This window comes from Mirounga angustirostris, unplaced genomic scaffold, assembly GCF_029215605.1.
Source record: "Mirounga angustirostris isolate CCGP_5_RB_7025 unplaced genomic scaffold, mMirAng1.0.hap1 SCAF_2, whole genome shotgun sequence".
NCBI lineage: Eukaryota > Metazoa > Chordata > Mammalia > Carnivora > Phocidae > Mirounga > Mirounga angustirostris.
In genome coordinates this window covers 33,225,134-33,252,283 of record NW_026991710.1, presented here as the reverse complement: position 1 = coordinate 33,252,283, position 27,150 = coordinate 33,225,134, and the positions used below count along the sequence as shown (strand labels likewise).

Below are 27,150 nucleotides of genomic sequence, written 5' to 3'. Positions count from 1 at the left end.
AAAATTTTTTTTAAAAGGGAAAAAAAAGTTTTAGGTATCTTAAGCAACCAAAAGGTTCTGGTACCTTCTCCCATATTCATTTCAAAGTACAAGCCATTCTATGGCTAAAATTAACAAGTCAGGAAACGACAGATGTTGACGGGGATGTGGAGAAAGGGGAACCCTCCTACACTGTTGGTGGGAATGCAAGCTGGTGCAACCACTCTGGAAAACAGTATGGAAGTTCCTCAAAAAGTTGAAAATAGAGCTACCATACGATCCAGCAATTGCACTACTAGGTATTTACCCCAAGTACAAATGTAGGGATCCGAAGGGGTACGTACACCCCGATGTTTATAGCAGCAATGTCCACAATAGCCAAACTGTGGAAAGAGCCAAGATGTCCATCGACAGATGAATAAAGAAGATGTGGTATATATACACAATGGAATATTATGCAGCCATCAAAAGGAATGAGATCTTGCCATTTGCAACGACGTGGATGGAACTGGAAGGTGTTATGCTGAACGAAATAAGTCAATCAGAGAAAGACATGTATCATATGACCTCACTGATATGAGGAATTCTTAACCTCAGGAAACAAACTGAGGGTTGCTGGAGTAGGGGGTGGGGTGGGAGGGATGGGGTGGCTGGGTGATAGACATTGGGGAGGGTATGTGCTATGGTGAGCGCTGTGAATTGTGCAAGACTGTTGAATCACAGATCTGTACCTCTGAAATAAATAATGCAATATATGTTAAGAAGAAAAAAAAGAAGAAGATAGTAGGAGGGGAAGAATGAAGGGGGGGAAATCGGAGGGGGAGACGAACCATGAGAGATGATGGACTCTGAAAAACAAACTGAGGGTTCTAGAGGGGAGGGGGTGGGAGGATGGGTTAGTCTAGTGATGGGTATTAAAGAGGGCACGTTCTGCATGGAGCACTGGGTGTTATGCACAAACAATGAATCATGGAACACTACATCTAAAACTAATTATGTAATGTATGGTGATTAACATAACAATAAAAAAGTAAAAAAAAAAGTACAAGCCATTCTAAACTAAAATAAATGAAAAAGAAGCCTAGAAAGGCTCTGATTTTCCCTGACTGTGATTTATGTTGTTCTTTTTTTGTCAAATATTAAATTGTTTTCCTAAAGAAAATAAAAATTGCTCTTATCTAAATCACCATTGATGTACTCATCAATGATAAAAGTCAATGATAAAATTCACCAGGAAGATACAACAATTCTACAATTCTAAGCTTGTATTCAACTTGTAAAATCACTCCCTCTGTAACTATTAGAAAAAGGAGCACCCCCAACAAAATAGAAAAAAAAACAAAGGCTGAACAATAAGGACAGAGGAGATCAATAAATAACTTGGCTTAATATCTATACAACACTGGACCAAATAACCACAGAATACACTTTATTTTCAAGTATACATGGAATTATATTAGAAATTAGTAACTAATGGGGCGCCTGGGTGGTTCAGTCGTTAAGCGTCTGCCTTCAGCTCAGGTCATGATCCCAGGGTCCTGGGATAGAGCCCTGCATCTGGCTCCCTGCTCAGCGGGAAGCCTGCTTCTCCCTCTCTCACTCCCCCTGCTTGTGTTCCCTCTCTCGCTGTGTCCCTCTCTGTCAAATAAATAAATAAACAAATCTTTAAAAAAAAAAAAAAGAATTAGTAACTAAAATATAACTAGAAAACACAATTGTTTGAAAATTAAGAAACAGACTCCTATACTTGAGTCAAAGAAGAATTCCACTATATTAGTGAAATGCTAACATCAATTTAAGATTATAGTTAAAGGGCGCCTGGGTGACTGAGTGGGTTAAGCATCCAACTCTTGATTTCAGCTCAGGTCATGATTTCAGGGATGTGAGATCAAGCCCCAAGTCCGGCTCTGTGCTTAGCTCAGCTCTGCATTTAGCTAGGGGTCTGCTTGTCCCTCCCGCTCCATCTCTGTCCCTCTCCCTTCTCCCCTCCCTCCACCTCACAAGCACTCTCTAAATAAGTAAAATCTTTTTAAAAAATAAATGTAAATTTAAAAAACAAAAATAATTAAATTAATATTATTAGAAAATATTTTAACCAAATAAATATATCCAAACTTGTGAGCTACAACTAAGGTCATGCACAGAAAAAGATGCATACAAATGCGGGTGCGTGGGTGGCTCAGTTGGTTACGCATCTGCCTTCAGCTCAGGTCATGATCCCAGGACCCTGGGATCAAGTCCCAGCATCAGGCTCCCTGCTCAGCGGGGACTCTGCTTCTCCCTCTCCCTTTCCCCCTTCCCCCTGCTCATACTTTCTCTCTCTCTCTCAAATAAATAAATAAAATCTTTATTTAAAAAAAGCTGCATACAAATGCATATATTAGAAAAAAAGAAAGGGTGAAAAATCAACTGTCTAAACATTCAATAAGCAGTTGAGGGGGAGAAAAAATAGCAAATCAAACCCAAAGAAACTAGAAAGGAAATAACAAACAGCAAATACAAAATAGAAAACAAATACACAGTAAATGGGATCAACAACATCAAAAGATGGTTCTTTGAAATCTAAACTAGCTTAAAAACAAAAAAAACCAAAATAACACCCCATTAAGAAGAACAAATCCCCGGCAAGAGTGATCAAAAAAAGAGAACGGATGCATGGGTGGCTCAGTTGGTTAAGCGGCTGCCTTCAGCTCAGGTCATGATCCCAGTGTCCTGGGATCAAGCCCCACATCGGGCTCCTTGCTCAGTGGGGAGCCTGCTTCTCCCTCTGTCTGCCCCTCCCCCTGCTTGTGCATGAGCGCTCTCTCTCTGACAAATAAATAAAATCTTTAAAGAGAGAGAGAGAGAAGGTACAAATTACCAATATCAGAAATGAAAAAGGGGACATCATTATCAAGTCCACAGACATATTTTAAAAAGAGAGAGATCACAAACAATTTTATGCCAATAAATTTTAAGCTTTAAATGGAATGCACATTTTTAAAAAACACATATCATACCATATCTGAAATAACAAGATCTAATAGTCCTGTATCTATTAAAGAAATGGATCTAGAACTTAAAAGCTTCCCACAAAGAAAACCCTAGGGTCGAGGTGGCTTCATAAGAAAATTCCACTAAATAATCTGTAATACCAATCTTACACAAACTCTTCTAGAGACTAAAGAGAAAACACTTCCCGACTCATTTTATGAGGTCAATCTAACCTTGATACCAAAACCTTACTAGGATATTAAAAGAAAAAAATTACAGGCCTATTTCACTCATGAAAATAGATGCAAAATTCCCAAGCAAAATATTACAGTAGTAATACATAAATTATGAGTGATGTTATACAAAATATAAAAATTATATTAGTTACAAATATAATGTACCACAACCTGAATTTATTTTCAGATTATAAAGTTGTTTTAATATTTGAAAATTATTCAATTCAATACCCAGCATTACCAAAATAAGAAGAAAAATCGTAATAATCAACTCAATATATGCAGAAAAACTATTTGAAAAAAGTCAACATCCACTCATGATAAAAACTCTACATGAAATAGAAGGGAATAAAGGCATGTCCAAAACACACACACCCACACCCCCCACACACACACCCCCTTCATACATAATTAGGAAATGCTAAAAGTTTACCCTCTGTAATCAGAAATAAGATGCCTGCCATCACCATTTCTATTCTACAGTACTACATGGTACCAGAGATCATAGCCAGTGCATTAAGACTTGAAAAGGAAATAAATGTTGTAAGGATTGGAAAAAAAGAAATATAACTGTCATTATTCACAGGCAATACAACTGAGTACACATAAAATCCAAAAGAATCTACAGATTATCTTTTGGATTACCCAGATAATTTAGCAAAATTACTAAACTGTATTTCTCTACACCAGCAATTAGAAAATAAAAATTAAATTTAATGTTCTAGACCTATCAGCAGCATTTACATAGCTGATAAATCCCTCCCTCAAAGAACATCCTAAGGATATTATATTCTTTTAAGAACAGGGTTACTATCAGAATTTTCTCATCATTCAACTTGGATAAAATGACCTGTTGCAGGGCTTAGCCCTAGGTTCTCTTCTTTTCCCTGATTTACCCACTTCTTTGGTGACCTCTCCTAGTCTCATGGCTTTAAACACTAACATAATGCTAATAATTTACATCTTCAAACTGCACCTCTTCCCTAACCCCAGACACACAAACTACCCACTAAATACCTCCACTTTGTATATCTAATAGACATCTCAAACCAGGCATGTCTAAAAGTGATCTCAATCTTCCATTGCAGACCTATCCTATCTATAATCCTCCAATCTCAGCTAATGGCAATTTCTAGTTGCTGAGGCCAAAAAACTAGGAGTCATTTTTGCCTCCTCCTTCCTGCACACTTCATCTGATCATTCAGCAAAACTTGCCAGTTCTAAATTCAAAATATATTCAAGTCATATGATAACTCTTACGTTTAACCTTCTAAGGAAGTGCCAGACTGTTATCCAAAGTGGCTGCACCATTTTCAAATTCCACCAGCAATATATGGGGGTTCCCATTTCTCTATATCCTCACCAACACCTGTTATTATCCACCTTTTTGATTATGGCCATCCTAACAGTATCTCATTGTATTTTTTTGGTTGGTGTTTTTTTTTTTTTCCCTCATTGTAGTTTTGACTTGCATTTCCCTAATGACTAATGTTGTTGACCATCATTACATTGCTCAATTAGCATTTGTATATCTTATCTAAAGAAATATCTATTCAGATCCTTTGCCCATTTTTAAAAGTAAGGGTTACTGTCAATATTATTTAGCTGTAAGAGTTCTTTATGCATTCTGGATAGGAGTCCTTTATCAAATCTCTTCTCCCATTCTGTGGGAAAGGACCCAGGCGCCCCATCCTTTCACTTTGTTGATGGTATCCTCTGAAGCACAAACATTTTTTATCTTGACGAATTTATCTGTATTTTTCATTTGTCACTTACACTTTTGGTGTCCTATCTAAGAAACCACTGCTGAAACAAAAGTCACAAAGATTTATGCCTATGTTTTCCTCGAAAAGTTTTACAAGTTTTAGCTTTTACGTTTAGGTCTTTAATCCATTTTTAATTAATTTTTGTATGTGGTATGAGATAGGGGTCTAAGTCAATTCTTTTTCATGTGGATATCCAGTTGTCCCAGTACCATCTGTTGAAAAGACTATTCTTGGGGCACCTGGGTGGCTCAGTCCATTAAGCATCTGCCTTAGACTCAGGTCATGATCCCAGGGTCCTGAGACTGAGCCCCACATCGGGCTCCCTGCTCAGCGGGGAGTCTATTTCTCCCTCTCCTGCTCCCTACCCCCCTCGGTTCGCGTGTTCTCTCCCTCAAATAAATAAATAAAAATCTTTAAAAAAAAAAAAAAAAAGACTATTTCTCCAACGAATGGTCTTGGCACCCATGTCAAAAATCAATTGACCATAACTATAAGGGTTTATTACTGTATTCTCAATTCTATTTTACTGATCTATACATCTACTCTTTTTATTTTAAGATTTTATTTGTTTATTTGAGAAAGAGTACAAGGAGAGGAGGGGCAGAGGCAGAGGGAGAAGTAGACTCCCCACTGAGCAGGGAGTCCAATGGGGGATTTGATCCCAGGACCCTGAGATCATGACCTGAGCTGAAGGCAGACGCTTAACCAACTGAGCCACCAAGGCACCCCTATAAATCTACTCTTATGCCAGTATCACACCATCTTGATTTGTAGTTAAGTTTTAAAATCAGGAAAAGTAGGAATGCCTGGATAGCTCAGTCAGTTAAGCATTTGCCTTCTGCTCAGGTCATGATCCCAGGTCGTGGGATTGAGTCCCACATCGGGCTCCTTGCTCAGTGGGAATCCTGCTTCTCCCTCTGCCTGCTGCTCCTCCTGCTTATACTCTGTCTCTCTCTGACAAATAAAATCTTTAAAAAAAAAAAAATCAGGAAAAGTGAGCCTTTGAACTTCGCTCTTCTTTTCCAAGACTTTTGACTATTCTGGGCCCCTTGGATTTACATGCAAAATTTAGAATTAGTTTACCAATTTCTGCAAAGAAGCCAGATGGAATATTGACAGGGACTCTGTCGAATCAGTAGATCCTAAGTCAAAGGTTTGTTTTAAAGCTTCCAACACCTCTGCATTTCATATAAAGTAAAAGCCCATGTTCTTAAAATGGCCTAGTTAAGATATGAAACAGTCTGGTTCCCTAGTAACTCTTTCAAATCATTTCTTGCTACTCTCCCTCCTGCTCTTTCTTAAATTCACCCAGAATTCTCCTGTTTCACTGCCCTTACACTTAAATCAAATCCTGAAATGCACTTCCCCCAGATATCTACCTGACTCACTCCTTACAAGACTTCACTTATAGCATCTTTGCAGCAAGGTTTCCCCTAACCATCCTATGCAAAACTGTACACACGCATGTTCTCTCCATCTCCCTTTCATTATTTTTTCCTCCAAAGAAATTAACACCCTCTAATTTCAATGTTTATTTTGTTTAATGGCTGTATATACCCTGACACTAGAAAGTAAACTCTGAAGACAAAGGTTTTTGGCAATTCTGTCCACTCCTCTACTGCCATCACTAAACTAAATAAGTACCAAAACTGTATACCAATATCAAAACAATGTCTAGCACATAGTAAGCGCTCAATAAATTTCTGCTAGATAAATAAAGGATTAAGGCAAGGAAAAAGAAATAAGAAGAATTTTTTTATTTGACAGAGAGAGAGCATAGCAGGTGGAGTAGCAGGGAGAGGGAGAGGGAGAAGCAGGCTCCCCGCTGAGCAAGAAGCCAGATGTGGGGCTCTTGAACAGGAAAGCCTTAGGTATAAAATTCTGAAAAGAAACAGTAATACTCAATAAAAATTTAGAAGTTTAACCCCATTAATAAAATGAAGTTAAAAGAATATTACTGGGGTGCATGGGTGGCTCAGTCAGTTAAACGTCTGACTCTTGATCTCAGCTCAGGTCTTAATCTCAGGGTCCTGAGTTCAAGCCCCACATTAGGCTCCATGCCCATCCTCCCTCCCTCCCTCTCTCTCTTTTTTCTTTTCTTTTTTTTTTTTAAGATTTTATTTACTTGACATAGAGAAACATAGCGAGAGAGGGAACACAAGCAGGGGGAGTGGGAAGAGGGAGAAGCAGGCTTCTCGCCGAGCAGGGAGCCTAATGCGGGGCTCGATCCCAGGACCCTGGGACCATGACCTGAGCCGAAGGCAGACGCTGAATGACTGAGCCACCCAGGTGCCCCTCTTTTTTTCTTTTTTAAAGAGAACATTACTGTTATGTCAAATACTCTTATGTTGCCTAATAGACAAAAAATAATTTTCAAAATAATAATAGCCACTGTTGGCAAGTCTACAGTGAAATAGGAATTCTCATACACTGTAATGAGAATAAACTAGTATAACCTTTCTAGAAAGCAAACTGGCACTGTGTATCAAGGAATCTTAAATTAGGGGTGCCTGGGTGGCTCAGTTGATTAAGCGACTGCCTTCGGCTCCGGTCATGATCCCAGAGTACTGGGATCGAGCCCCACATCTGGCTTCTTGCTCAGCGGGGAGCCTGCTTCTCCCTCTCCCTCTCCCTGCTACTCCACCTGCTATGCTCTCTCTCTGTCAAATAAATAAATAAAAATTCTTTAAAAGAAAAAAAGAAATCTTAAATTACAGTTAACCTTTGAACAATGTTGGGGGAGGTGTCAAGAACACCAACCACCCAGTCAAAAATCTACTGATAGCTTTTGACTTAACTACTAATAGCCTATTCTTGACTGGAAGCCTTACTGAGAATATAAACATAAAGTCAATTAACACAAATTTTGTAAATGTATTATATACTGTTTTGTTACAATAAAGTAAGCTAGAGAAAACAAAATGTTATTAAGAAAAATATAAGGAGAAAATATATTTACAGTACTGTACTATAAGAAATTTCCATGTGAGTGGATCCCGGCAGGTTAAGCCTGTGTTGTTCAAGGGTCAACTGTACTTTTATTCTTTGATCCAACAATTCCACTTTTAGGAATTCATCATAAAAAATAATCAGATTTACATATATAAATAGACATTTATACAGAAATGTTCAAAATACAGGAATTTTTTACAAAGAAAAACCAAAAACAACTAAGTAGTGAGAAAGGAATGATAAAATAATTTCTGGTGATAGTAAGTATAATTTACTAAATACTTCACAAATGCCAGCTAGAATGTTAAGATCATGATTTTACTTAACTCTTAAAATGGTAAGTAATATTATGCCTATTTTGCAAATAAGAAAACTAAGGACTAGAAAAGATAAGTATCAAGCTTAAGGCTCTTAAGTAGCAAAAGTGGGATTGAACCCAGATTTGTTAGACTCCACTAAGCACAATATCCATTTAGATTCCTAAATTGGAATTTTGTACAGTCATTAAAGACTATATTTTGGATAATATTTGAGAGTTTTTTTTTAAGACAATGTTCGAAAAGAAAGCAAGACACAACTCTAAATGTAATTTATACAGACACCCAAATGGGACTAGATTAGACTATAATATTAGACTGGAAAAGAAATCCCTGCGTAATGGGATTACAAGTAACTTTTTTTTTTTTTTTAAGAGTTTATTTATTTATTTGAGAGAAAGTGAGACAGAGCATGAGAGGGGAGAGGGTCAGAGGGAGAAGCGACTCCCCACTGAGCAGGGAGCCCGATGCAGGACTGGATCCCGGGATTCCAGGATCATGACCTAAGCTGAAGGCAGTCGCTTAACCAACTGAGCCACTCAGGTGCCCCACAAGTAACTTTATTTTTAGCATACTACTCTTTTTATATACTACTTTTGCATTTTCCAAATAATCTATAATATATACATACTTCAATAATCAGGGGGAAAAAAAATCACTATTATCAAAGATGAATCTTAGACTTCCCCTATACTTCCTCCAGCTGGCAAACCATACATCCCTTCCACCTTTTTCCATTGTGTCTATTTATATGGAAAAAGATCTAAACATGTAGGTAGCTTAAGTGTCCAACCAATATTTAGTATAATGGGGAATTGCTATAAAAACATACACTACCACCCAAGTACCAGTTTTATTTTATATATCTAGATTATTTCAATTCCATTTATTCACTTGAGTAATGTTCAACTTTTATCAACTGATCTTATGCATCTTCCTTTTTCCATAAAGAGAGCCTTATTGATACACTAGTTTAAACAAGGTTATGTAGCTTCTTCACATACATACCTGACCTAGAGAGTGTATTCTAAAAGGATATGGAAAATAAGGATGGGTAAGTAAGGTTTGATATACTATGGAGAAATGTGAAAGAACTGGCTCAAATGAAGAACTTAAAAATAAATAATATAAATTTTTGTTAATAATGAGACCATGAATATTTAAATTTCATATACACATTTTCCAAGCTCTTCTACCTCTATTATTTAATTTTAACCTGATAGAGAACCTAACCAATATATACTTGCTCACTAATTATCATCAAAATATTCCCGCATGGTACGCAGAGGCCTTATCAACTTGAGTTTTTTGTTTTGTTTTGTTTTGTTTCAACAGATAAAGATATATGTTCTTTTAAACATTAAAAAAAAAATTCTGGGTTAACATGAAATTTATAAAAGTAGTAGAGTGAACATGAACTCTAACAGTGGTATGGCAATAGTCAGTACTGCCATTAAAGTGAATATACCAATAAACACCACTTCAAAAAATACCTTCCTATTGAAAGCTACATCATCAACACAACACTCACTAAAAAAATTTACCATGTCATTTTATGAATAAATCTGCTATATTTATATAAAGACTACTAATTTTAGATAACCTTTACAGAAAAATATCAGAATAACAAATTTCTATAACAATCAAGAAAGATATTCTATTTAATATATGCAATATCAACCATCTAGAAAGAACAGGCCTAAGAAAATTGATACTAACAATCAAATTTATTAATAATACTTTAGCTCCTTAAAATCATCAAAAAAAGAAAAACAAAAAGCATCTCTCTATAAGGAATATATATATGGGAGCCACGGGACTCAAAACATTGTATCATCCCAAACAAGATCAAGAAACATCTCTTTCAGAAACAAATGCTACCAAAACCAATCAATCCATCTTTACTGGGGATTAAGTCACCTACAAAATGATTTTAAGTGCACCACTGTGATAAAAGTAAGATAAATATTAAATCTGATCAAGGTACCAAAGGGTGTGTCACTAAAAAAAAAATAGCATTTATAGAAAATGTAATCAAATTAAGGTAACCAATAATCTTAAAGTGTATCTATCTGACATAAGAACTATTATAATCGATCACTGAAGACATCCTAAATATCCCTGGATAAGAGTATGGCTAAATAAATTATGATTAAAATCACCCTTTAGAATACTAGGCAACTATTAAACAGTTTAAGATAGAATGAAGAAACCAGATGTGTGTAGAAACCAGAAAGACCTCTGAGACATACTCTTAAAGGAAAAAGCCAGTTGCTAAATAATATACATATCTTGGCCAAAGAATCCAGGAAGTGGTAATTCTTAGAGTTCTTCAACACTTTCTATAATTCCTCATTACTTACTGCCAGTACTAGTCTTGCTTGGTTATTTTAGAGCCTCACATTGTTGGTTTTACCAACATATTTTCTTTCTTTTTTTTTTAAAGATTTAATTTATTTATTTGACAGAGAGAGACACAGCAAGAGCGGAAACACAAGCAGGGGGAGTGGGAGAGGGAGAAGCAGGCTTCCCGCCCAGCAAGGAGCCCAATGTGGGGCTCGATCCCAGGACCCCGGGATCATGACCTGAGCCGAAGGCAGACGCTTAACGACTGAGCCACCCAGGTGCCCCCCAACATATTTTCATCTGTATGTGTTTATTTCCCCATTAGCCATGTTCCTTGATAACATAGATGATGATATATACTCCAATCTGACAGATAGCCATAGTCCCATACATAAAATAGGTGCACAAATAATATTTGCAAATGGAGAATATATAAAATATGAAGATGCATTTTAGAAACAGAAACTACAACATTAAAGAGGAAATATTAAAGGGGAAAAGCAGGGATGCCTGGGTGGCTCAGTCAGTTAAGCATCTGCCTTTGGCTCACGATCCCAGGGTCCTAGGATCAAGTCCCACATCGGGCTCCTTGCTTGGTGGGGAGCCTACTTCTCCCTCTGCCTGCCACTCCCTCTGCTTGTGCACTCTCTCTCTCTCGCTCTCTCTCACTCTGACAAATAAATAAATAAATCTTAAAAAAAAAAAAATCTGAAAGGAAGCTGAATTAAAAAAAAGGGGGTGGGGAACAGGACTACAATATAGTTGTTTTACACAACCACAAGCTCTTTGAGAAATTCTAGTAACAAAATCCGTGATTACATTTTCCTTCTGAGAGATTTTTTTAATCACTCAAATAAAAATGTTTGAGAACCTATGTGTAAAATATTCATCCTCTATGACTTTAATAATACTTACCATCTGTCCAACATTGATGCTAAGAACGTGCTTATTAAGGCCACAGTTGATATCTACAAACTCTACAGCTCTTCCTGTTATTCAACATGTCTTCTTACTACAAAAAAAAAATAATTTTATACATATAATAAAAGGCAAATCTATATCAAACTATAATCCTAAATGAAATCAAAGTTCAAAACATGTAATACTTATAACCTAAGTACATATGATATTCCACAGAGAAAGGCACAAAAGTAAAAAAAAGACAAAAAAGGCCAACCTCATTTGCCACCACTAGAGGTAACTATAACCCTCTGGAAATGGTTATATTAAAGGAACAAACTAAGCATTTATTCTCCAGGTAGAACATTATTTCAAGATAACAAAATAGCCCAAATTGATGAGGGAAACTTCTTCATAGAAGATGACTATGCAAAAGGAATGTAAAAGGAACAACAGAATCTTAACATTTCTAACAAGTAGCTGAACAAGAATCAGCAATCATCAATGAAGGCTAAAATCATTAGGTGAAACAGGTTGATAGAGATTTACCCGGAGCCAAAGTGCCATCCACAGATGACTTACAGATGCAAAAAGAAAAAGATAACTTTTCAATAAAATGATCTGGTTGTCACCTGGTGATGAAACACAGCATCAGAATGATGGGACAACTAAACATTATGTGCTCTTAATATGAAACAATATGAATACAGAGCATCACTTTTATTTAGTACTCTTCCAAAAATCTTTAACCTGAATCTGAAACACCTTTAGATATAACTCCAAGTTTAAATATGGGGGGGGGGGGGGCCGGCGGCGGGGAGACAGAAGGAGAGAGAGAATTCTAAGCAGGCTCCAGGCTCGGCACAGAGCCCAACATGGGGCTTGATCTCACAACCCTGAGATCATGACCTGAGCCCAAGTCAAGAGTCCGAAGCTTAACTAACTGAGTCACCTAGGCAGCCCCTAACTCCCTGTTTATAGAAAATATAGGGGATAGAGGAAAAAGTTCTACTACACCATGAGTAAACGATCAGCAATACAAAAAATGTCAGACATTCTCAACAGAGCTAACAAATCTGTATCACGGAGTAAGAGAGGGAGGGTGGTGAAGAGATAGCTAAGAGAGGCAGTTCTATAAAAAAAAAAACTCAAGAGATAACTAAATGCAATAGGTAGCTCTTGATTTGAATTTGGTATTAAAAAAAAAACAATAAAAGGGGCGCCTCAGTGGCTCAGTCAGTTAATCATCCAACTCTTGATTTTAGTTCAGGTCATGTTCTCCAGGTTGTGAGATCAAGCCCCACGTCACACTCCACCCTGGGCATGGAGCCTGCTTAAGATGCTTTCTCTTCCTCTCCCTTTGCCTCTCTCTGCCTAAAAAAATTAAATTAAAAAAAAAAACAAAAAAACAATAAAAGAGGTTTTGGGAACAATTGGAGAAATAAGACTATGGTATGAGTATTATATATTAGGGAATTATGATAATTTTGCTAGGAATAATCATGGTTTTACAGCTGTATCAGAGAATATCCTTTTTCTGGGATATATGCTAAAGATAATATGTCTTCTTATAATTTTTTTAAAAGAGCAAATTTCAAACTAAACCCTTAAACAAAATTGAGCAAAGTCCAAAATATATACACCTATAACATAAATGTATAATACTCAAAAAGGAAAAACCATGGGTGGCTTTTCCTGGGTGGTTCAGTCGGTTAAACATCTGCCTTCAGCTCAGGTCATGATCCCAGGGTCCTGGGATTGAGCCCCACGTTGGGCTCCCTGCTCAGCGGGGAGTCTGTTTCTCCCTCTCCCTCTGGCTTGTGCTCTCTCTCACCCACTCTTTCTCTCTCAAATAAACAAAATCTTAAAAAAAAAAAAAAAAAAAAAGAAAAGGAAAAACCAAAAAACAAATTCCACTTGCCACCATTAATTTACTTTTAAATGGTGCAGGATATTTATACATACATACACAGATATGTAAAGTAAATGTGGCAAAATTACTAACAATTATTTGAATCTAGAAGGTGGGTTCAATATACTATTCTACTTTTCTATATGCTTAAGTATTTTCCATTTGTAAAAGTTCTTAGAATGTACCATGCTTCAAGTAAACTTGTTTGTCTAGTCTACAAAGTAAAATCCTTTTTTAATCCAAATACCAACACTTAATTTGAAACTTCTAATTCAAATATGCCAAGTTTTCATAAAGCAGAGTAAAGGTTGTATCTGGTTATCTATCCATATGCATTCTGAGAAGAAAAATTCAATCATGCTATAAGTAAAGGGAAGGAAGAAAATCAAAGAAGAAATCTTTTTTTCTTAAGATTTTATTTATTTAGGGCGCCTGGGTGGCTCAGTTGGTTAAGCGACTGCCTTCGGCTCAGGTCATGATCCTGGAGTCCCGGGATCGAGTCCCGGGATCGAGTCCCACATCGGGCTCCCTGCTCGGCAAGGAGTCTGCTTCTCCCTCTGACCCTCCTCCCTCTCCTTCTGTCTCAAATAAATAAATAAAATCTTTAAAAAAAAAAAAAAAGATTTTATTTATTTATTTGAGAGAGAGAGAGAAAGAGCACAAGAGTGGGGTGAGGGGCAGAGGGAGAAGCAGACTCCCCACTCCCCGCCCCCCCCCCGCAGGGGACTCTGGGATCATGACGTGAGCCAAAGGCAGACACTTACCTAACTGAGCCACCCAGGTGCCCCTGAAAGAAGAAATCTTAAAGGATAAAACTGAAGGAGGGGCTCCTGGCTGGCTCAATCAGTGGACCATATGACTCTTGATCTCAGGGTTGTGAGTTTAAGCCCCACATTCGGCGTGGAGCCTACTTTAAAAAAATTAATTTTTTTAAATGAAGAAAAGGACCTTGAATTGGGGCAACAGGCTATCCGCTCGCAACAGCTATCTGCTCAGCGGCAAGTCTGCTTCTCCCTCTCCCTCTATGATCCCTCTCCCTCTGTGGATCACTTTCACTCTCTCTCAAATAAACACTCTTAAAAAAAAAAAAAAAGAAGAAGAAAAGGACCCTGAATAGCCAAACAACCTTGAGAAATTAAAACAAAGCTAAAGTCTTTGTTTCCTGACTGGCTTCCTGATTTCAAAACATATTAACAAAACTACAGTAATCAAAACTGTACGGTACTGGCATAAAGAAGCAGAAGAACAGCTGCAATAGAATATAGAGCCCAGAAATAAACCCTCACATACACAGTCAAGTAATCTTTATTTACTTGAGAGAGACAGAGACAGAGAGAGGGAGTGAGCACAAGCGGGGGAAGGGGCAAAAGGGAAGGGAGAGGAAGACAGAAAGAATCCCAAGCAGACTCCACACTGAGCATGGAGCCTGACGTGGGTCTCGATCTCATGACCCTGAGATCATGACCTAAGCCAAAACCAAGAGTCAGTCACTCAACTAACTGCACCACCCAGGTACCCCTACAGTCAAGTGATTTTTGACAAGGATACGAAGGCTACACAATGGGGAGAGGATAGTCTTTTCAACAAATGGTGCTTGAAGAACTGGATATCCACATGCAAAAGAATGAACCTGGACCCTTACCTGATACCATATACAAAAATTAACTCAAAATGGGTTAAAGACCTCAACGTAAGACCTGAAACCATAAAACTCTTAGAAGAAAACATGGCAGAAAGCTTCATAACATTGGACTGGCAATGACTTCTTGGTTATGGCACCAAAGCACAGGAAACAAAAGCAAAAATAAACAAACAGGACTATATCAAACTTAAAAAAAAAACTTTTGCACAGCAAAGGAAAACAATCAACAGAGCAAAAAGGCAATCTACAGAATAGGAGAAATATTTGCAAACCATATATCTGATAAGGTGTTAATATCCAAAATATATAAATAACTCTTACAAGTCAACAAAACAAACAAACAAAAAAAAACCCCTCAATTTTCAAAATGGGCAAAGGACTTGAACAGACATTTCTCCATAGGCGATTGATACACAAATGACCTACAAGCATATGAAAAGATGTTCAACATCACTAATCATCAGGAAATGTTAATTAAAACCATAATGAGATATCACCTCACACCTGTTAGGATGGCCACCACCAAAAAAAAGGGGGCAGGAACAAGTGTTGGTAAGGATGGGAAGAAACTGAAACCCTTGTGTACTGCTGGTGAGAATGTAAAATGTGCACCAGCTGAGTAATATATAGAATTGCTGAGTCCTATATTATATACCTGAAACTAATTTCACACTGGATGTTAATTATACTGGATTTAAAATTTTAAAAATAAAAATAAAATGTGCAGCTGCTATGGAAAACAATATGGAGGTTCCTCCAAAATTAAAAATAGATTATGATCCATCAATCCCACTTTTTGGGTATATATCAAAAAGAAATGAAAACAAGATCCCAAAGAAATATTTGCACAATCATGTTCATTAAAGCATTATTCACAATAGCCAAGAAGTGGAAGCAACCAAAAATGTCCATGCAACATAAATGTTCATTAACAGAAAAAAGGATAAAGAATACATGGTGTACACACAAACACACATGATGCAATAATACGCAGCCTCAAAAAAGGAAGGCAATCCTGTTATATGCTGCAACATGGATAAGCCTTGAGGACATTATGCTAAGTGAAATAATCCAGTCATAAAAATGCAAATACTGTACGATTCCACTTATATGAAGTATCTAAAGTAGTCGAGCTCTTAGAAACAGCAAGTAGCACGATGGTTGCAAGGGGCTGGAGAAGAGGAAGAAAAGGAGAATTGTTTGATGGGACTAGAGCTTCAGTTCTACAAGATGAAAACATTCTAGAGATCTATTGTATTAACAGTGCACATATAGTTAACATTACTGTACTGTTCATCTAAAAATGGTTAGGATAGTAAATTTTATGTTATATGTTTACCAATTTTTTTTTTTTAGATTTTATTTATTTATTTGAGAGAGAGAGTGAGAGAGAGAAAGAGCACAAGAGGGGGGAGCGGGAGAGGGAGAAGCAGACTCCCCGCTGAGCAGGGAGCCCGATGCGGGACTCGATCCCGGGACTCCAGGATCATGACCTGAGCTGAAGGCAGTCGCTTAACCAACTGAGCCACCCAGGCGCCCCTGTTCACCAATTTTTTTAATAAAACTATAGGGGTTTAGGGAGGTGCCTGGGTGGCTTAGTCGTTAAGCGTCTGCCTTTGGCTCAGGTCATGATCCCAGGGTCCTGGGATCAAGCCCCGAATTGGGCTCCCTAGTCGGTGGGAAGCCTGCTTCTCCCTCTCTCACTGCCCCTGCTTGTGTTCCCTCTCTCTCTGTGTCTCTGTCAAATAAATAAATAAAATCTTTTAAAAAAAAAAAAAAACAAAAAAACCTGTAAGGGGTTAAAACTACAAAGGGAAAAAAATAAGAGAAGATGATTTAGCAGGGAAAGAAAATGTTCACTGAAGAGAGTTGGAGTCAGGGATGCCTGGGTGGCTCAGTGGGTTAAGTGCCTGCCTTCAGCTCAGGTCATGATCCCAGAGGTCCTGGGATCAAGTCCCACATCGGGCTCCTTGCTCAACAGGGAGCCTGCATCTCCCTCTGCCTACCTCTCTCTCTCAGTCTCTCCCTGACAAATAAATAAAATCTTTTAATGAAGAGAGTTAGAGTCAGAAATAGAACAGAAAAGAAAATCACAAATAGAAACCCTGAGAAGTGAATTATGTTAGTTACAACTACATAATCAATTATCAACTTTGGGTCCTGTGATAGAATAGATCTCCTGGATCTCTTTAGCTCCAGAAACTATATGCAAAATACTATCTACTAGGATTGTACATATACTATATCCATCCCCTACTCAACCACTTCTTTCCTATGAACCATCACCTACCAAAAAGCCTCCATCCTCTCCTTTCTGCCTTTAAAAAGTCTAAAAGTTCAAATTCCTGCACTGGAAAAACGGTTTAGAAATTTGATTTTCTTGGGGCACCTGGCTAGCTCAATCAGTAGAGCATGTGACTCTTGATCTCAGGGTTGTGAGTTCGAGCCCCACTTTGGGTGTAGACATTACGAAAAATAAAATCTTAGGGAGGGAGGGAGGGAGGGAGGAAGGAAGGAATTTAATTTTCTCAATACACCCAGAGTTGATAAGCATCAGATTTCTTAACTGAGACTAACCAAATTCCTAGTATTCCCTACACTGTTTTGTAAAATAATAATTTACATTTGTTGTTTCAAATTCCCACTTCCTGTTTGTCTTAATCCAAAGCAATCTTCCCCCTACTGGTTTTTCTCTGGCTGCCCCTTCTCAGTCTCCATTGATTTCTTCTCTTTTGCTCTGTCTTTTCAATGTCATGGTTCCCCTGGATTCTGTCTCCCAACTTTCTGCTCCACCAGCTTTTTCTAGGCCCATCTAAACCCATGGTTTCAATACCTGTAACTACAACTCCAGCCCAGAATTCTCTCCAAAACTCCAATATACTTAACTGCCTAACAGTCATAGCCACTTGGATATTACATAGGCCCTTCAAGCCTGAGAGGTCCAGCTTAAAATCCTTCAATGACTCTACAGTTTTCAAGATCAAGTTCCAACTCCTAGGGAAAGTACTCAAGGACTTCTATGATCTGGTCTCTTATGTACCCCTAGCTTCCTCTTCCTCTAGTCCTCCTCAGGTGCTCTCTATTATTTCTGTATCTAATTATTTGTTTCCCCACACAAAGTAGGACATTTCACATCTCTGTGCTTCACAAATGTTCTGCCCCAAAGTCCCTCTACACCTTTCCACCCAACCCATATTTCTTGGCTTAGTTAACTTTCCTTCAGAAGGTTTTTCTGCTATCCTAAAGTCTGACTTAGACACAGCTCCCACTGCACCCTAGATATACCTCTATCTTAGCACCTCTGTATTTACTTGCTTAGACCACTAGTTGATAAGCATCTCCCAGGTAATGTGTTATTTAGCAAGCAAGAGCTCAATAAATATTTGTTACATGCCAGCACAAACCAAAAAGCCAAATTAGTTCTTTAAAATATTAGACTTCCCAGGGTGCCTGGGTGGCTCAGTCGGTTAAGCATCTGCCTTTGGCTCAGGTCATGATCCCAAGGTTCTGGGATCAAGCCCCACATCTGGCTCCCTGCTCCACGGGGAGCCTGCTTCTCCCTCTGCCTCTGCTTCTATTTCTCATGAATAAATAAATAATTTTTTAAAAAAACAAAATATTAGACTTTCCACTTTAGTACCTGGAATACTCACATACGTAATACTGAGTATCTCTTTTTCACAAATAAAGTACCTAAGAAAATAAATTTATAATCAGAAGAATGGTTAAGAATTATAATGAATATTCTTTGTGTCCGCCCAGAACTCCTTCTCCTCCCCTGGTCTGTTAGAAAACAGACTCCTGACACATAAACGAGCACATCACATGATCTAAACTAAACTAAGCATAGCACCTCATCTCCTCAGCTGCAGGAATCAGTCAAGGGATGGACATGTGACCAAATCTACCTAAAACCTTGTACATAAGGCTCTAAATAGATAAGCCTGTGCTGGCAGGAACCAGGTCCCACCATGTGAAGCATATCCACAATGGGAGAAACGGCACCAGTATGCACAGATTTTAAGTATAGGAAGGACCTACCTATGGGCAAGTTCCTACCTTAGTCTTTATGGCCATCTCTATCCATACAATTTCTGTTATATGGTTATTAAGCCAGTAACTTTTCCCTTGAAACAGGCTATTTCAAACTGTATCTCTGTTACTTGCAATCCAAAAAGTCCTAACAAACAGAGAAACTGAATATATGGAAATTTTATGTAAAGATGTATTTCACTGACGCTATAAAAGGGCCTACCTAGTATGCCTTTCCTAACTTAGAAAACTTTCATCTGGGGCGCCTGGGTGATTCAGTCAGTTAAGCATCTTTCTTCAACTCAGGTCATGATCCAAGGGTCCTGGGATGGAGTCCAGCATCAGGCTCTCTGCTCTGCGGGGAGTCTACTTCTCCCTCTGTGCATGCGCTCTCCTCTCCGCCCCCACACCCCCATCTCCCTCTCTCTTGCAAAAATAAAATCTTAAAAAAAAAAAAGAAAGAAAATTTTCATCTAACATATAGTGTCTCCTTCCCTTCCCTACTAGGTAAACCCCAAAATAACTACTTAATTCCCTCCATGCAAATCACATCATTTTTTAAGATAGTCAATTCACCTCTTTCTTTCACTACACCCTAACCACTACATGGTGAGATGACAGATAAGCAAACTATAACAATGTGATAATACAGAGTTGGCTAGGGAAACAAACAGAAGACATGGAACAAACATTAAACCAGGCCTTGAGATATCAAAAAAAGCTTCCCCATAGAGCTATCATCTTGACTGAGACCTGAAAGACAAGTATGAGATAACAAAACCAAAGGGGAGGGAAGCAGGGAACCAGAGAAGGCATTCCAGACAGAGGGAAGCTCCTGTACTCAGGCTTAGATTTAACAAATCTGGCATTTTAAGAAAGAAATGCCAGTAACTGAACATGACTAGCACATTGAAAGCAAAGGGAAAAAGTGAGAAGGGATGAAGATGAAGAGGTGAATAGAAACCAGATCATGAGGATCCTGAAAGCCAAATTAAGAAGTTGACTTTATCCTAAAGATGATGAAAAGTCACAAAAAGGTTTTTTAGCAGGGAAGTTATATGTTCAGCTGTGTCAGATAGATTACTCTGGCTAAAATGGCGGGGGGGGGGGGAAGGATTGGAAGGCAAGACTGGAAGCAGGGATAACCACTTAGGAGGGGATTGATGAGAGAGATGATGCTAACCTTGAGCAGGATGGTAGCCTTGGGGATAGGGAAAAGGCACAGAGGTAAGAAATATTAAGAAGAAAGAATCCAGCAGGGCCCAGTGATCAATCAGAATGTGAAAGCAAAAAGAGAGGACAAGGAATAGCCCATGTTTCTGCCAAGTTATTATTCACAATGTCTACTATTTACTAAATTCTTACCACACATACATTATCTCATTTAATCTTCCCCTAGAAAGAAGACCGAAAAGAAACAGTCTATTCTGTATTTTTGGTTTGAGGATGGGAGACGGAAAGTTGTTAATGACTATAGTTTGGGATATGCTTAGTACTGATGGTAGCATACAAATGGACATGTCATGAAGATAGATGATACATGAGTCCACTTATCAGGAAAAGAGCTTTGGGTTGGAGACAGAGAATTACCAGAATACAGATGGTAAATAGAGAAATATTTTTAAAAGTAAAATATCTCTTCTATTTATGCCAATATTTATTTAATACCTACATACCTAAAGTAATTAGGTTGGGACCAGTGTTAGCAGGGGAAAAAAAGGAAGATTCAGTGAAGCTCAGTTAGTAGAGGGAGGGAAGAAGGAGCTCAGCATAGCAGTTAAGTGTATACTGGAAATATATCAAAGGTTCAAAGGTTAGGGGGAGGAGGACAGAGAAAACAGTAAAACACTCCAGGCAGAAGAAATAAAATTCAAACACAGAATTTAAAAAAAAAAAAAAAAAAATGCCCTGCTTTGGGGCGTGTGGGTGGCTCAATTGGTTAGGCAACTGACTTGATATCAGCATAGGTCCAATCTCAGGGTTGTGGGTTCAAGCCCTACGATGGGCTCCACTTTTAAATAATTAATTAATTAATTAAAAAGATACCCTGCTTCAGAACAAAAAAAAAGTAAATATCATTCATGTCAGTTTCCCAAAGTAACTCTTAAATTTAATGAATAGAAGATATATAAAAATGTTTTTCTTAAAAAAAAGTAACATGGGGAAATTCCCTCTACTAAATACTACTGCATATTTTTTTTTTTAAGATTTTATTTATTTATTTGAGAGAGTGAACGAGCACATGAGAGGGGGGAGGGTCAGAGGGAGAAGCAGACTCCCCACTGAGCAGGGAGCCCGATGCAGGACTCCATCCTGGGACTCCAGGATCATGACCTGAGCCGAAGGCAGTCGCTTAACCAACTGAGACACCCAGATGCCCCTAAATACTACTGCATATTATTGAGGGGTGCCTGGGTAGCTCAGTCTGTTAAGCGACCAACTCTTGATCTCAGCTCAGGTCCTGATCTCTGCTCAGGTCTTGATCTCAGGGTTTTGAGTTCAGGCCCCACATTGAGCTCCATGCTGAGCATGGAGCCCACTGAAAAACAAACTAATGCATATTATGCATTATGAAATGGTACAGTCACAAAAATTCAATAAAAGATTGAGGAACTATTGTAAGAAATCAAGAGTCCAGAAAAAGTCCTAACTATATCTCAAAATTTACATGTAATAAGATAGGCTTTCCAAAACAAGAAGATTAAAGTTTTTGTTTTGTTTTTTTTTTTAAAGATTTTATTTATTTATTTGAGAGAGAATGAGAGAGAGCACGAGAGGGAAGAGGGCAGAGGGAGAAGCAGACCCCCCGCCGAGCAGGGAGCCCGATATGGGACTCGATCCCGGGACTCCGAGATCATGACCCGAGCCGAAGGCAGTCGCTTAACCAATTGAGCCACCCAGGCGCCCGAGATTAAAGTTTTTAATAGTGATAAAATGATTTAATAGTAATTTGTAAAACAATTAAGGTGGTATCACCTTAGAATTATAAATTTATGCTTAGAATTTATCCTAAATTGATTACAAAGTTAATCTTAGAAATATTAGAAAAAACTGATTATCACATCTGTAGAACAATGAAATTTTTTAATTTGGAAATATGAAGCAATAACAAAGGAAAAGAACGATGGATTCATGTATGAACATTTTAAACTTCTGACAAATAAAATAACCAAAAAGTAAAACAACAAGCTAGAGAAAAATATTTTCAAGAAAAAAGACACTAATAACCATATATTTGGACCATTCTCAAAATTTTAAGAGAAACAGATGTAACAGATGATCAAAGGATATGAACAATCCATGTTTAGAAAAATAGTGTCCACCATCAGTCTAGTGAGGTTTAGCGGAATTGATAGACCCAGAGCCAGTGCTCAGCCAAGTGCAACATGTAGGTTCTTCCTGCTACTAATTGCACTAATAGTCATAAAAACCTAGCTGGCATAGCTAGTTTCTTCCTCCATGGAAATTAATGAAATGATTTTTTTCAATTTTCAAAGTTATGTGAGTTTGGATAGCACAAATTAATTAACCTGAATCTAGACATACTACTAAAATAGTTTCTGGAGAACAAGGCTGAGATTCTTCCAACAGTCTGCCCACCTAGACATATTTTAAAACTTTAGTACAGTGGGTAGGAAGGTACTTACTTAAAAGTAAATTCAATAAACCAAAATTCAGAGTAATGTTAAAATCTGTATATGATTTAAAAAAAAAAATCTGTATATGATCTTACATAAGTAAATTGAACTGTAATGTAGAAGGAAAAAATGTTTATGTGACAAACTAATATACCTTATTTCATCAATTTTAAGACACTTTTACATTTCTGCAGTAAGGACCATCCTAAAATCAATGGCATATCACAGTTACTTGGAGTTTTTTTTGGTTTTGTAGAGGTACATAAAATAATCCATCTTACAACTGATGGGAGGAATGGTAGATATTTGGAAATGTCATGATTTACTTGATATCAAAGGTTTTGTTTCAGAGGGCCACAAAAAGAATATGCTAAGAGTAAGGTTCTGGGTCACAAAGATCCAGAATTGACTGAATCCTGGCTCTGCTAAATACCAGCTGGCTTATATTGGGACAACTTTCTTCACATTTCTCATATTGTCTGTCTCCTCATCTGTGAAACAGTACCAATAATAGTGCAAATCTCATAGAACTGTGAAAATTAAATACAGCAGCATATATACAGTGCTTAAAACAGTGCCTGGCATACATACATATATACACACACACATGCATATATACATATATATATGTATGCACATACATAAACAGATATGTGGTGGCCACTTTTATTACTATAAGGATGAAGGTGATTAGGCCGATAATGACTTCTGACTTATTCACTGCCTGGCATGGTAAATATTTTTTAAAATGTCAATCTCAAAAATAAATAAATAAATAAAATGTCAATCTCTTCTTTAATTCCTAAAACTACTTCTGAAGGCATTTAATAGGGATCTATTAAGATTCAATATCTGGCCTGACATATTCTTCACAAGACTGACAGCATGAGTTTGCATATAAAAAACTGAAGGGAAGAAAGGCAAAAATGATAGCTGTTTCCCAAAATTCACATTGACTAATAAATGGTTACTGTTTTGCATATCAAAAGACAAGCACAACCATGGATAATCCTGAAGACAGAAAAGGAGATTCTAAAAGAAGGAAAATCCTCAGATATTGTTAAAAAAAATATGCACCTACACTGATATTTACTTAGCCTCTACTGTGTACAAGGTACTAAACCCACTTCAATAAAGGAAAAATATTCTTCTGATAACCTAAGCCCACTTTTTCTATTTAGTCCAACACTTGGTCCTCTTTACTCTTCCCCTAAAAGCTATTAAAGTCAACAGGTACACAAACTGACATTCGTCAGTACTGTATGCTGGGTTTCTGCACTGGGATTTTGCACTTTTTTTTTTTTTCCATTAATATACTAGTCTTTTTTCATGAACTAAATTGTAGGCTCCTCATACAAAAGCAGCCATTTCTTCCCTATTCTTCCCACCATCTCCACCACTGCAGCCCCCTTATTCTGGCAGAACCACTTAAATGATAAAGGCTCTATCTAGCATAGAAACTAAAAATTATTGATTTAAATTCTGACCTTTAAAAACGAACAGTGTTAGAAAACTGAACAAGCCAAGCATCAAAACACATGACGTTTACATTTCTTAAAGTGTGTAAGGATTCTTTCATTGAAAATTGAAAGATGGTTCAAACGAGTTACAAAAGAGAGCTGGGTGTTTGAAAGAAAAAATAATAAAAACGGAACGAAAAAGCTGATGCTGGGATGAAAAGATAACATTAAAAAAAAAAGTGAGAGAAGAGAGGCATCTGCACAACAGTCATTGTTTTCCCAGAGACCAGGTTGATCACCAGGATTTTCTTCTCTGCGCTCAACCAATCCCCACCTTTTCTGAGTTAACCAGTCTCCAGGCAAGCAGCGCTTCTTGATTGGCTTAAAGATGTTGAGTAGAAAAACCAGCCAATCCTGCCCTCAAGTCGGAACTGCGCTATGGAGACATTACAACCACTGCATGGCGAGAATGTGTACAAACCTGTCCCTGCTACAAATACCAGATTCCTAGTTCTAAAGGCTGTTGCGAAAAGGAAGATTCTTTATAAGCCACACCAAGCGTGATCTGGCATCTACACTTTATTACTCTAGCTCTCTGAAGCGGGGGGTGGGTAGTGTTGACTGTTTTAATCAAAAGAGCCTAAGGAATAAACTGTGCCCCCGGTCAGATGACTCACTCTATCGAGGACGGATTTCCAAACGAACATCTCGGAGAAGGTCCGGATGACAGAAGGGTTCAAGCAAGGTCCCAGAGAGGATCAAAGTTGCGGTGGGGGAGGGGGTGCGGACGAGGGTCAAAGAGGCACAAATACCAGGGACCCGGGATGTCTCCCCACAGTATCCAAAATCGGAACGTGTGGAGTGAGAGGCTGTGTTTGGATATGAAGAAGTGAGTAAATAAACGGCTTTGCTAGGACTACGTGCTCGGGAGGGTGGCCCGAAGTTCCGAGAAGGCTCCGCCTGGGAAACGCCGAAGGTGCTCGGAGGGGCACAAGGTCAAGTCCCGGCGGGAACCGACAGGGAAGCAGCTCCGGGGGGTCGAGAGGGGTGTGTCTGGGGCCTGGAGGCCCGCCCGGGACTGGGAGGCCGGGCAAGCGGCCGCGGCCCCCGCCTTCGCCCGGCCTCGGGCGGCACGCCAGGACCCGCCTCTCACCGACGCCTCACTTCCCTTCCGTCCAGGCGGCCAGGCCCGCGGGCCGGACTGGAAGCGGCCCGCGCCGGCCCCCACGTTCGGGGACTTGGGCTTCGGTCGTAGCGCCGCCCGCCGCTGCCTCAGGCCCTTCGCTTCGGCTCGGGGCCCCGGGATCCCTTCCCTCCCGGACCCGCCGCCCCGCCTACCACCCGCTGCCTTTACCTGCTCCGAGAGCGGGTGGAGGGCGTCGAGGCCGGGGCCGCGTCGTCGAGTGCGCGACGCGGCGCCGCGAGTCCGCAGCCCTTTCCCGCCGCCGCCACTGCGCTCTCCGGCGCGGCGCTGGGCTGGCGAGCAGCGGCGGCCGCGGGGGGGGGTATGGGGGGGGAGACACGCGCGGCGAGTGCCGGGCGGGGAGACACTGCCGCTCTCTGTCCGGCCCGGGAAGAGCAGCCTCGCCGCCGCCAGCCGCGAGAGGGCGGGTGGGCGGCCGAATGGGGAGGGGTCTCGGGAAGTAGGGAATGGCTGCCACGTCGTTCAGGTGGCTCACCGCCCTCCGCCTCCCCCACACCAGCCGGCTCCCCGCCGCGACCTCTGGTTCGTCCCCGAGCTCCGCCATGGCGCGTCGGCCCGCCCCGCGGGGCCGGCTCCGGAGACCGGGCCCGCGGGCGCTCCCGCCTCTCCCGCTCCCTCAGGAGAGCGAGTCCGGGCCTGGCCGATTCTGCCGCATCGGACCCGTCCCTCCACCACCACCACCACCACCACCACCACCACCAAAAAGCTCCCCCGAAATCCTGTTTCCCCCTTTCCTGGTGGAGCGGCCACAGGGAGGAGCAAGCCCTTTTCAGTGTGTCGAGTTTTCGGGGAAGGCGGGAGCTGTTTGGAGCCCGTGAACGTTATCAATAAGGGGCCCCAAATTTTTGCCGAAGTAAAGGGCGCGGGAAACCACGGCTGTTTCTAGCCCTCTGCACCCTCCCAACCCAAAAAGCAAAACAGAAACACAGGGTCGTACTCAGTACTGGTCGAGGCGTGGGAGGAAATAAGAGCCGGGGCGGGCCCGCCAGCGCGCGGGTCCCGGCGGCAAGTTGGGAGGAACGGCGGGGCGAGCTAGACCGCCTCAGCATTGCCTCACTGGGCTGTAGACTCGGGGCGTGCAGGGCCGCGGCGACGGGCGCGCGAACCCGGCAGTTGCGCGCGCGGCGTTGCCCGCGGAGGTTTCCGGGCGCGCCGGCCGCCTCGCCGGCGGGAGACAAAGGAGTTGACGGCGGCCGCGGCCGGGACGGAGACTGTCGGCTCCCAACCAGCGCTGCCCACGTCGGTCCGACCACGCTTGCGGAAGCACCAAACCGTGGGTTTGTTTGCAATGCGGCGCTGCAGGCACTGACCTCTGCCCTCCAGTTAGAGCTTCGGTTTTCAGATACCAAGAAAAAGCAACGAGGTTTTCTTCCCTTTTGCGATCACTTAACTGTTAGCCCTTCTCCTACGCCTGCTCCGTTTCTTCCCCTAAAGTCTGCTTTCTTTAGTTGGTTTTTTCCGTGTTCTGACGTGAAATCAATGTTTTCAGGTGCATGAATTTTTCACCCTTGCTTTCTGGTGGTGATGGTGGTCTTGCTGATCCTTTTTTTTTTTTTTCTCCTCTGTTCTACTCCCTTTGCAATTACTTTTTATTCCACCTTCATTGTTTTTCATAGAGAAACAAAATAGCGTCCTGACAAAGTATTTCTTTGCGTCCAAAAGACAGACTGTCCGTGTTGTAGTAATTGCTTTAAACTGAGTGGAAATTTGGGATAAGTTCAAGTGGATTTTTATCTTCATTTGGGTCTAACTGGAATACCTACTCACACTCAATGAAAACATTCTAGTGGGGT

The 27,150-nt window shown here is 39.9% G+C and overlaps 1 protein-coding gene across 6 annotated transcripts in view; it reads right to left on the bottom strand.

Annotated features, from left to right (window-relative positions):
- N4BP2 (NEDD4 binding protein 2) overlaps positions 1–26,558 on the bottom strand; it is a 104,158-nt gene extending 77,600 nt beyond the window's left edge. For 4 of the 6 annotated variants that reach the window (XR_010409338.1, XM_064584393.1, XM_064584394.1 and 1 more), the window contains exons 1-2: positions 26,295–26,556; positions 11,485–11,581 (exon numbers count right to left, since the gene is read on the bottom strand). The gene's annotated coding sequence lies outside the window, so the exon portion shown is untranslated. Of the gene's footprint in view, positions 1–11,484; positions 11,582–26,294 lie in introns of all 6 variants that reach the window. The other 2 variants (XR_010409339.1, XM_064584395.1) reach the window with 1 other exon arrangement.
- Positions 26,559–27,150: the final 592 nt, after the last annotated feature.